Genomic DNA, 12009 nt, shown 5'->3' with positions numbered 1-12009 from the left:
TCTCCCCTATTAGACTGTGAACTCCTTGAGAGCAAGGACCATTTTGTGCATTTCTTTGTATGCTTCGTACAGTGCCAGGCACATAGTAGGCTCTCAGAAAATGTTTATTGACTGATAGGGAGACTAGTTGGGAGGTTGTTGGAATTATTCAGGCAGTAGGCAGTGCCCAAAATAGGATACCCAAGGTAGACCCCCAAGGTGCTAATTCTGTATCTCTTTTCTCCACTTAGAAAGCCTCAGGTTCCTTCAAAACCTGGTCTTTTCCTTCCTTTCACTAAGAAAGTCTGTTAACTTTTCTTTGTTTAAAAAGTTTACTTTGTATTTTTAATTAATAGTGTCTACACCAGGGTGGTGACTTTGTGAATGGAGAGGAGACCTATGTGAGAAAGGATTATTGACTGATTAATGAGCAAAATAAAAGCTCCTTGAGAGCAGGGACTATTTTGTCTTTTTGCATTTGTATCTCTAGTATCTAACATGGTACTAAAAATTATTTTTGATCAAAAAAAAGAAAAAAGCTAAAGAGCTTTAAATAACAGAGCTTATATTTGTTCCTAGAGGTGACAAGTAAGAGCTGAAGGACTTAGAAGAAATTTCATGGATATGAAATGAGCCTTGAAGAAAAATAGGAGATGTGACCCAGATCTCCCAAGCTGTTTGGTGATTATAAGGCAAATGGTTTGACATGGAGATATGAGTATTTGGAAAATGATAATTGCCCAAAGTTAGGGGGAGGTCTCTCACCAGAGGGATCCAGCTCTGTACCAAAAAAAAGTCATTGAAAGGCTAAGTCTCCAGGGCATCAGCTTGCTGAGGTGACCCTGATCTCCCACCACTTGCTTGGGAGGTACCAGGCCTCAGACCTGAGGTCCCCAGGGAGCAGGACTGGGGAGGCTTTTATCATTTCTAGGGTAAGAGTCTATGTTCTTCCTGAAAGAACACAACAGTACCCCACTTGAGGATTGCAGCTAAGCCTGAAGGAAACTAGCTCCCAGGGAGATCGATCCATCCTACAGGGCTAGAGAAGAGAAGGCCATATGGAGCTGGGAGGGCCAAAACATGAATGAGGCAGCCATCACAAAGATCAGGGCTGAGACTTGGAAAGAGGTTTTTGGGGCAGATGCTGTGATGGTATCAGAGGCACAGTCTAGAAGTGGCATCTCTACTCACAATATCATAGCCAAATATGGGTCTATGTCAACTCTTACTGTGGTCCCATAATCACTTCTAATTTGTACTCTCTTCTTTTCAGTCTCCAGTTTCTCCTTTTTCTTCTCTTACCTTCCTTTTCTCTCTCCTATCTTTCTCCCTTTCCTTTTTCTCTCTACTCCCTCCTTCACTCACTTTCCCTTTACTATAGACCCCAAGGTAGAAATTCTGTATCTCTTTTCCCCTTGGAAAGTGTCAGGTTGCCTTAAAAACCTGAAGTCTTTCTTCTGTTTTTTAGGAAAGCCTGTTAACTTTTTATTTGTTTAAAAAGCTTGCTTTTCTTTATAGACTCTGCTAACCGCAGGAAAAAATTTTAAAGAACTGTAGATCCTTGTGTTATAACTTCCCAGAACAGAACATGTTTATACTAGGAAATTCATCAAGGTAATGAATCACTGACAGGTGGGTAGAGGATGAAAGGTGGAGGGGCAGAGCAGACATGAGGGAAGTTGGGAAATAAAAGTGGCTGAACTGCCCTGGTCTCTTTGCTACTCTACTACTGCTATACAAATACATGCCAGTACATCCAGAATAAATACAAGGTAGTTAAAGGAGAAAGGGAAGGGCAGCAGTAGCTACAGAGATCAGGAAAAGCTTCATATAAAAGATGAGCTGTGTCTTGAAGGAAGTAAGGGTTTCAGTGAGGTGAGGCAAGGAAGGAGCATTCATTCTAGGTATGCATTCATTCTAGGTATGGCTGAGAGCTGGTGTAAAGCAGAGGAATGGGAGGAGATTGGAGATGGGTTTCCATGAGTGAAGTTTGTCCTAGACTGCAGAAAGGAAAGTAATATATGATGACACTAGAAAGGTAGGTTGGGGCTGGGTTGTGAAGGCTTTAAAAACAAAACAGTAGTTTAGATATATTTTAAAGTTCAATTAAAGTTTTTCAATGAATCAAAACTACCTTTTTCTCCTTCCTACCTCTTTGACCTTTTCTCCCACTTCCAAATGAAAATCAAAGTAAAAGCTTATGGAGCAAATTATATATCGTTTTTGACAAAACAAATTCCAACATTGGCCATGTCCAAAAAATGTCTGTCTTATTCTGGATGCCTCTCTGGCATGTGGTAATGTGTGATGTGTTTTATCTTCAGTCCTCTGGGCCAGAGCTTTGTTATTCTACTGATCAGAGTTCTAAAGTCTCTCCAAGTTGTTATTCTTTAGAATGTTGTCATTGTATAAACTGATCTCCTGGTTCTGCTCACTTCACTTGGCAGTAGTTCCTACAGGTTTTCCTGAAAAGTGTTCTTTTCTTTCGTTCTTACAACACATTTGGGCTATATGAGGTATTCATGAAGGACTAGCGCCTCTGGTGTGAGGTGGGTACTTTTTTAGGGCTTCTCACCCATCTTTGGTTTTCACCCAGCTCTCACTGGCGGCTCCAAGAAGCTGTAGCATGCATGGCGACCACACCTTAGTAAAACCATCTCTGCAGATGGGCTAAACCAGGTTGAGGGTAACCCATGGGCCTCAAACCCATAGGTGAGTTAGGGGATATGTGAAGCATTGAGAATAGTTTGTTCTGATGGCCATGAAAGTTGCTGAAACGTGCTGTGGAGTACTTAGAACTTGATCAGACACGGAAGACATCAAGGTCAACCACTGGCCCGTAACCCGTTGTCCTGACTCTTGTCTTGTCACTGGACATCAGTGACTTGAAAAGAGAGTTGAGGCTCATGACTTTGTGCAACTCTGCCTCACTTGAATCTGATTCGTGCACACGTCAAGACAGCATCCATAAGTCACTATTTCAACCCAACATCATGATGTGATTATCCTCTGAAAACGAAGGACAATAACAGCACAACAGCATTCCATCATATCATCCACTATCACTTCTTTTTATTGTTTTCAGTTGTTACAGTTGTGTTCAACTCTTTGTGACCCCATTTGGGGGCTTTCTTGGCAGAGATACTGTATGAGATACTGCCATTCCCTTCTCAGCTCATTTTACAGATGAGGAAACTGAGGGAAATGGTGAGGTGACTTGTCTGGGGCCAGATAATTTTTCCTGATTCAAGGTCCATTACACTTTCCACTGTGCCATCTAAGCCACCCAATAACTTCTTTAGCCATTCCTCAATTGAGGAGTGTCTTCTCAGAGTTTAGTTCTTTGACACCACAAAAAGAGCAGTCGTAAATAATATGTACATATGGATCTTTTTCCTCTTTTGGGGGGTGAGTTATAGCCTTAGTAACTATATTATAGCCTTAGTAACTATATTATGCAGTCAATAGGTATGCACAATTTAATAGATTTGGTGGTATAGTTCCAAAATGCTTCCAGAATGTCAGTACTGACTCACAATTCCACCAGCAGTGCTTCAATATACCTTTCTCCCCCTCCTCAGCTCCCTCAGAACTTGTCATTTTCCATTTCTTTTCAATTTTGTCAGTCTGATTGATATGAGGTGGTACACTGGAATTGTTTTAATTTTCATTTAATTAATTAGTGATTTAGAACATCATTTTATATCACTTTTTATAACTTGGATTTCTTCCTCTAAAAACCATCTATTCATGTTTTTTAACCATTTACCAATTGGGGAATGACTCTTATTCTTGTAAATTTGAATCAGTTCTCTGTATAGCTTAGAGATGAGACTTTTATCAGGGAAACTTGCTACAAAGATACTTCCCCCCCCCCCAATTTACTTGTTTCCTTTCTAATTTTAGCTGCATTGATTTTGTTCATGTAAAAATGTTTTAATTTTAGGTAATCAAAATCATTCATTTTACTTTCTGTGATCATCTCTATTTCTTGTTTGTATTCCCTCATTGAATTCTTCCTCTATCCATATGTTTAACAGATAGTTTCTTCCATGCCCTTTGAATTTTTTTATGATGTCACCCTTTGTATACCTATTTGGAGTCATGTACCTATTTGGATCTTATCTTCGTATGTGATGGGGGAGTTGGTCTATAACTAGTTCTTGCCAGATTCCTTTCCATTTTTTTTCTAAAAGATTTGTTAATAGTTTGCTCTTATTCCAGTAGTTTTGATATTTGGATTTTTCAGATACTAGGAAACCATACTTACTTTGCTTCAACATATTGTGTACCTAATTTGTTCACTGATTGATTTCTCTGTTTCTTAACCAATGCCAAATTGTTTTGATAATTATTGCTTTATAGTATATTTAGAGATCTGGGATTACTGCCTCTTCCTTTCCATTTTTTTTATTATTCCCCTTGAGATTCTTGACCTTTTATTCTTCCAGATGAATTTTGTTATTATTTTTCCGGTTCTATAAAGTAATTCTTTTGTAATTTGATTGGCATGACATTGAATATATAAATTAATTTATATTACAATTTAGGTGGTATTGTTACTTTTTATTATATTAATTTGGCCTACCCATGAGCAATTAATATTTCTCCAATTATTTAGATCTATCTTATATAGAGAAAAACTTTCATTTTATCTGAGAGGCAATAGGCCATTGGAGTTGACTGAGCAGGGAACGACATAATCAGACATGTTTAAGAAAAATCCCTTTGGCACCTGTGTGGAGAATAGATTGGAGTAGTAAGAGGCTTAAAGTAGAGTTTCATTAGAAAGTCATTGCAGAAACACAGTATCTGTAGAAGCTAACTTGATAGCTACCTAAGAATGCCAGTGAGCTAGTTGATAACCACTATTCTTAAGGCACTGTTGTAAGATAAAGAAAATCATTTTGGCTTAGCAGTCATTCAGTAATGTTAAAAGGTAGGTCAATATGAGAACCTTGGGGAAAAAAATAGATTTTTTCACTAGAGTTAAATCTACTAGGGCAAAAGTTCATGAAATCAAGACAGATAGGAAATGTCATGCATTACAAACTCTTGAAAACAAATTTTATTAAATCCCCTGCCCCTATTAGAAATATTTTAATGTTCCTCTGTAAACATCAACAGACATAATCTAGAACAGCAGAACAAACACTGGACTAAGTCAGGAGAGTCCCGGTTTTACAAATGACTAGCTAGGTAAACTTTTCTCTGAGCCTCTCATCTGTAAATTGAAGATGCTAATGTACAGTTACTATGAGCATCTTTGCCAAGCATAAAGCTGTACAGAAATGTCAAAAGGTGTAGTCTTTTACTAAGCATATAAAGTCAACATTATTGCTAATAAATGAAATTTCAACACGAGGTCAAGAAGGCTCAGAGTAAGAATGGATTCCACCTCACAAAGATCCCCATTTTTTTTAAAAAAGAGCTGTTTCCAACCTATACTTTATAATTTCCAACATCTAGCCATGATAAAGTCCACAGCCCCATTAAATAACTTGTTTCTGAAGATGTGGGGAGAAAGCAATGTTTTTCCCCCATGCAACTAAGGACTCAACCCAAAACAGGCATAATGTAGGGCAACATGATTTTCCTTGTCTTGAATGTCTTGGGGAATCATATCAAGATTTTCCAGATTATTCAATAAGCATGTAAATCTCTTAGAAACTTTGCTAGTGCACCAAGAGTAATGGCTTGAGCAACCTGATTATTGTAGGTAATCATATTTTGCTTCAGAATCCAAAGTTTGTGTTTTATTCAGTTATTTTTCAAATGTTTCTGAAAGTTGTGTTTTATACTGTTTTAAGGCAAATATTTGAAGGTGTTTTTAAAAATTCCCCAATTACTCTCTGTGACTTTTCAGAAACGGATCCTTTGCTTTATGTAGTATGAATAGATTCTCAATAAGCACATCTAAAATACAAAGTAAACTGTCTTGCTCTTTTTACCTCTCAATTCAGGGGTTAAAATACAAGGAAAAGCAACCCTTAAAATATTTTCATTTTGTTTCCACTAAACAGGCAACAGTAATACATGGTACAAAAACAAGTGGGTAAGATTATTGTAAAATGAAAGAACAGAATAAACATACAACTGAATTTCTATCCATGAGAATTTCAGAATAGAATCATAGTTTAGTTTGCATTTTGAAAGGACTCTGAAAATGGGAGAGGAGATATAGAATTGTATCTTGAGGGGATGGTACGACAGAGTGAAGATCTTTTTAAGGACGGTGAAGATTTGGATGTTTTTGAAAGCAGAGGGGATGGAGCCATCTGATTGGGAAATGTCAAAAAGCTGACGCAGAGGGAGATGATTAAGAATGCAGTTGGTTGGAGAAGGTGCAAGGAGAGAGGATCAAGGGCATATGTAGAGGGGTTGTATTTGGCAAGGAGAAGAGCCATCTCTTTATCAGAGACGGGTTGATGAAGAATGTGAGATGATGTCAATTGAGATGATGAGAATGGAGAATGGTTTCTATTTTCCCAGCAAAAGTATGAGATGCTGCGCCTTAGTTATGTGGATATTTTGGCTTCTGAAAGGGTGAAGAAAGGCAACAAAATATTTATTAAATGCTTAATCTATGCCAAGCTCTGTGCTGAGCAGATAAAAAAACAGATTTGTGTATGGAACACAGATAAAATATGCTTGAGAAGAAATACAGCCCATCAGATAAAAGTACTTGAGGTGAAGACACAATGTTCTGAGAGGACTGGAGAAAGAACAGTCTCTCACAGGCAAAAGCCCCAGTTAAAGGCAAAGAAAGGCATTGTGGTCCATCAGCTCATTTACATGTGCCTGTTGTCAGAGTTTTGAAAAAGATCCCTGAGAAATTCTAAATTGAAGAACTGGGGACTATAGGAAAATTATCTTTTTTTCTTATGATGCCTCATAGAAATGTGTGAATTTTGGGCTTTTCAGCTGGAATAAGAGGTGAGTCCCTATTAAGGTGAGAAGGTTAAAGGTCAGAAGACCGAGAAGACGCTACTTCTGCCTGAAGAGGAATTCACAGCACCAACTGCCCCTTGCTGCCTCAAAGAAGCCAAGTGGACCAGAATCAGAAGGTGAAGAAGGCAGCTGCTTAAGTGGGGAATTTCTGAGAGAGTGGACCGAAGGAAGCCTTGAAAGTCTTGTTGAACCCCTTTGGCCTCAAGTAAAATGGAGTCAATAGTCATTTATTAAACATTTACTAAGTACCAGCCACTGTACGTTAGCACCCTCCAGTATTTGAAAGAATTTGATGGAGGGAAGACAGAAGAGCCCTACAGGTGCTGTGGGAGTTGGGGCTGGCCTGGAATTATCACCCTTAGTGCCTGCCATCTATAGACTGAGCCCCAGGAAAATCCTTCAGGGTACTGACTGCATTGCTTTCTACTCCTCTCTCAGACTAGATAGGGAGAAATTCCTCAGAACCTCATAGAGATGAACTGAGATCTCTGTACTGCTCAAGCTTGAGGGTGCAGCTTGTCATGGAAACAGCTAAAAAATTGCTTCAACCCCAAGCCTAGGACCCAGACATGAAAGTTACAGACTCCAGGGTTAGGGCTGCTCTTTCACTCAAAGAATGTAATACTTTGCTAAAACAGTTTAACATGTCTTGGAAGGTAGAGGTAAGAGAAGGGAACAATCATGTAAGTGTCTCCTAGGTTACTAGGTGCTAGGTTAAGCCATTTGATCCTCACAAGAAGTCTGGGAGATAGGTGCTACTGTTATCCCCATTTTGTGATTGAGGAAACGGAGGATTAAGTGACTTACCTAGGGTCACCCAATTAGTAAGTGTCTGAGGACATATTTGAACTCAGGTCTCCCTGACTCTAGACCCTAAGCTCTATGTGCTGAACCAGGTACCTCTGAGTAGCAGAAAAGCAGAGAGGCTCAAAAGCAGGTAATAAACAGTAGAGTGTCCTAGATCTAGATCTAGACCAGTATCTAGATCTGCAATTTAGTCTTGACTTGCTCCAGGCATGTCAGTTTCACCACTCAGTGTGCCTCATGGCTAGGTTTCTGTCCCCTACATACAATATATACATTGGTAAGAGAGTGTGACCCAGACTTAAGGGTAGATTCACACTTTGATTATTCTTGCTTTTGCTAGCTACTGAGTAAATGTTGTACCATATTTATTCTTGCTTTGGTCTTCACATTCAGTAAATGTTTCATGTTTAAGAGTTTATTGTGACTGCTTTGTTTCAATGGGTAACACCCTGATGGAAACTTAAGGACCTTCTGTGGTGAGCAGCAGTAGTGTCTTCTCTCCACAATAGACTTCCCCTTAGGGACCTTAAGAGTGAGTTGTTGCTTTGTGGTCACTTCTCTGGGGAACCACCTGACCCACCAATGTGAGTGCGGGATAGGGACAAATCAGCCCCCCCACCCCCACCCATGGGGTTTAGGAAGAAAGAGAGCTTAGAGAAAATGGGGAGATTGGTGTCATGCCTATGCTACATTTATATATGGACAGGTTTCTCCTCCGATAGAGAATACAAGCTTCTTGAGAGCAGTAATTTTTTTCACTTTTTTGTCTTTGCTTCTCCAGCATTAAGAATAGTGCCTGGCATATAGTGGATAAGTGTCTGCTGATGTACTGATTGATTTATTCTTATTCCAGTAGTCCTCAGATGGAAGGTAGATAGGAAGTGTCCTGTCATTGGAAGTGTTCAGGCAATTGTTAGACTTATTAGGGATGGTGTAGAAAAAAATTCATGCATCAGGTAGGTTTGGGACTGAATCATTTTGGATTGAGTCAAAGGGTCACACTTGAAGACCTAGAGGACCACATGGGCCTCAAGGCTACAGGTTCACCACCCCCAGACTAGATGATTTTTCTTTTCTCTTCCAAACTTGGATTCCTTGGCTTTCAACTTCTCTTTCCCTGAATTCCTATTTCCAATTCGCTATCAAATCTGGTAAGTTTAAAAAATGTATCCTTCCCTTCCCTTTTACTGTTGCTATCCAAGTTCTGCCTTTTATCGTGCCCGACTTTTTGCCCAAATCCAACTGGTCCCCCTACTTCTTGTACTTCCCACTGTAATCTATCCTGCAACTTTGAAACTATTTTAATTTGTCATCATATCACTCCCTGCTTGTACAAGCCCTCAATGCCTTACCACTGCCTGGTTTCCATTGTATAGTAATGCCTTGCTTGAGCAAACAATCATAGTGTCTCCCCAGCACTTTCCACAAAACAGATAATTTCTTTGCTAATATTTCATTCAATGAAAATAAAAATAGATTGTATTTATGGCAATACAACATTTTAAACAGTATAATAAAAATAATGCAACATATGTAGATATTTATTGATATAATCCTTTCAAAATTTCATATTTATACCATAATGACACACACAACAATAGTAATGTAATGGGTTGATTTGTTCTAGAGTGCAAAGGTCCTTAAAATGTGGTGTCACTGATTATTTTGCTTTCTGTAACCCTTTTTCAACTACTAATCAAGCTTGCTGTTACAGCAGAAAATCCTATTTAATGTAATAAGCTTCTACAAATGATCATAATCTTCATATCACTTTGTTGGATAAATCCCAGAACTCTTTGTTCACCTGTAGCCAAAGCAAAATGAAATTCACAGGTTCAAATTCTTGTTTCAGTATGCTATCATAAGACAAGTTGATTAATCATGCTTTTTCAGATGCAGTAAGACTGAATGTATCATATTTTGTCCATAACAAATTGGTTCCTTACACATGCATACTTAGAAATATGTAGATCTTTAAAATAAAATGCAAATTGCTTCTGTAGTTCAGTCAAATAATTAATAAACAGCCCTAGAGACAGCTAGGTGGTACAATGGATAAGTACTAGGTCTGGAGTCAAGAAGACCTGATTTCATTCAAATCTGGCTTCAGACGCTTATTAACTGTGTCACTGTGGGCAAGTCTGTCTCAGTTTCCTCAACTGTAAATGAGGATAAGAACAGCGCCTATCCCCCAGGGCTGTGAGGATCAAATGTGATAATATTTGTAAATCACTTAATAGTGCCTGACACACAGCAGACACATAATAAATCCTTTCTTCCTAATAAACAGGTATGTTATTTTCTTGTTTCATTTTTAGAGCAGGTGATTTTGAAATTGGGAAATAGATAAAAATACTATTTTGTAAATTCATTATCCATAGTTTTAACTTTTTTAATAAATGTAGTTACTTTATCTTTCTGAATTATTATAAATCTAACTACTTTGAATTTATTTAGAGTACAGATTTTTTATTTTATTTTTTCAAAAATGTTCACTTACTATTTGTTTCAGGAGAAATTTTTTGTTATGAATTTGCTCTATTTTCATTATCACTAAGAAAAATGGCAACTTTTTCTTTTAGATCAGATGTTTTTCTAGCTCATTAAGCATGAAAAAGTGACTATGTTTCTTGACTGTATAGAAGTGTCCTCATGCTCTGCTTGCATTTTATCACACAATATTGAAAAGAGCCTTCCCTTGAATGGGTCATTTTTTTTTTCATACAGTTGATTGTTCTTAGAACAAGTTGAAAACCTGGATGTAGCTTCAGTCTCATTTCTCAATATACAACTATCTGGGAAACATTGAAGATGTCTAAATTGTAAAAGGGACCATGTGTTAAACTAATACTCCTAGACCTTTATTTAACCTGACTCCTTCGAGTACTGAAAGTCCAAAACAATTTTCATTTATACATACCATGTTACATAATCACTGCCACTGCATTGGCAGTCAATTGGAAAGCATTATTAGACTTGTTTTTGTTAACCTTGTTTTCATTGGGGAAACAAAGGGATATATTTAACAGAAGTTAGATTCAAAAATATCCCATCATTTGTAGCCATGATTTTTCAGGGGGTGCATCTCACAGTTTAGAAAACTCTGCCTACCAAATCAAACTCCTTAGACCTGACATGCTTAGACCTTCAAAATCTTGGCCCATCCTACTTTTCCAGCCTTATCTCTCACACCAGCCCCAAGAACTCTGTCTCACCTAGATCCATCTACCACCCACCATCTCCTGAGCTACCTTTATGCCGTCCTGTTTCTCCAATTCCTCACATACCTTCCCATTTCCTTTCCATCTATCCAATGGATTGTCCTGAAAGGCCCAAAGGCACCTTCTCTGACCACCCCAGGACACAATGATCTTTTCTTCTGAACTTAGAACTCTTTCTCTATGTGATATTGATTTGGAAATTAATCTTGAACTTACTGCCCTGTAGCATTTTTTGCATCAACGAACTCTGGTATAATATATTTAACTTAAAATTCATTTAGTTTCCTTGAGGACAAGAACCACACCTTTCTTAGACATTTTCACACTTTCCAGAGATAGGACAGACCACTCCATACAAAATTCATTTATTCATTGTATGTGTGTCCCCAAAACCAACCACAAAAACTGAGGTTCAGCTTAGTTAACTTGCTTAATCAATTTGGCAGCACATTACAGTAGGTATGTAAATGAAGCCTAGCCTATTGATTTATTACTGACCTTAGTTGACTGAAATGAATGAGAAGTAGAATGTAAACCTTTTGAGAGCAGAGACTTTTTTTTGTGTCTGTGTTTGATTGAAGTGGGACTCATTTATCCTTGAAAGCTTTTTCACTAAGATTTTTTTTGTTTCCTATAAATTATTCCCTTTAGAACTTAAATAGTCTAAAACAGTGGATTTTTTTTTTAAAGCAAAGCTCAGGACAATGAAATAAATACTAGTTTCAAATGTAACTTTTGGAATTATGGGATACGATCACCATAATTTTGACAAAAGTCTAGTTTTTAGTTGCAAAATGGATTGTTAAGCAATAGCTAGTAGTAAAATGACCTAAACCAGGAATGGGGAACTGCAGCCTCAAGGCCATGTGTGGTCACACCCCTTCCCTAAACCATCCCTTTTCATAAGTTTGAATCCTTCATAATTACATGGTAAGAGAAATACTTGTTTCAAAAACAACTTTAAATATTAAAATTCAAAACTATTCACTAATATGAACAGCATTCCTCTGGGTTAATGGACAATGATGGATTTTAAAGTCAGAGAAAACAA

At 37.8% G+C, this 12009-nt stretch overlaps 1 protein-coding gene across 4 annotated transcripts in view; it reads left to right on the top strand.

Annotated features, from left to right (window-relative positions):
- PHF11 (PHD finger protein 11) overlaps positions 1 to 12009 on the top strand; it is a 46590-nt gene that overhangs the window by 8813 nt on the left and 25768 nt on the right. The window contains exon 1 of one of the 4 annotated variants that reach the window (XM_072610531.1): positions 2447 to 2528. The exons of the other annotated variants lie outside the window; for them this stretch is intronic. The gene's annotated coding sequence lies outside the window, so the exon portion shown is untranslated. Of the gene's footprint in view, positions 1 to 2446; positions 2529 to 12009 lie in introns of those variants that run through there. 4 annotated transcript variants of the gene reach the window in all.

This window comes from Notamacropus eugenii, chromosome 5 (genome assembly GCF_028372415.1).
Source record: "Notamacropus eugenii isolate mMacEug1 chromosome 5, mMacEug1.pri_v2, whole genome shotgun sequence".
Taxonomy (NCBI): Eukaryota; Metazoa; Chordata; class Mammalia; order Diprotodontia; family Macropodidae; genus Notamacropus; species Notamacropus eugenii.
The sequence above is the reverse complement of the archived record's forward strand: the minus strand, read 5'-3'. Positions and strand labels throughout refer to the sequence as shown.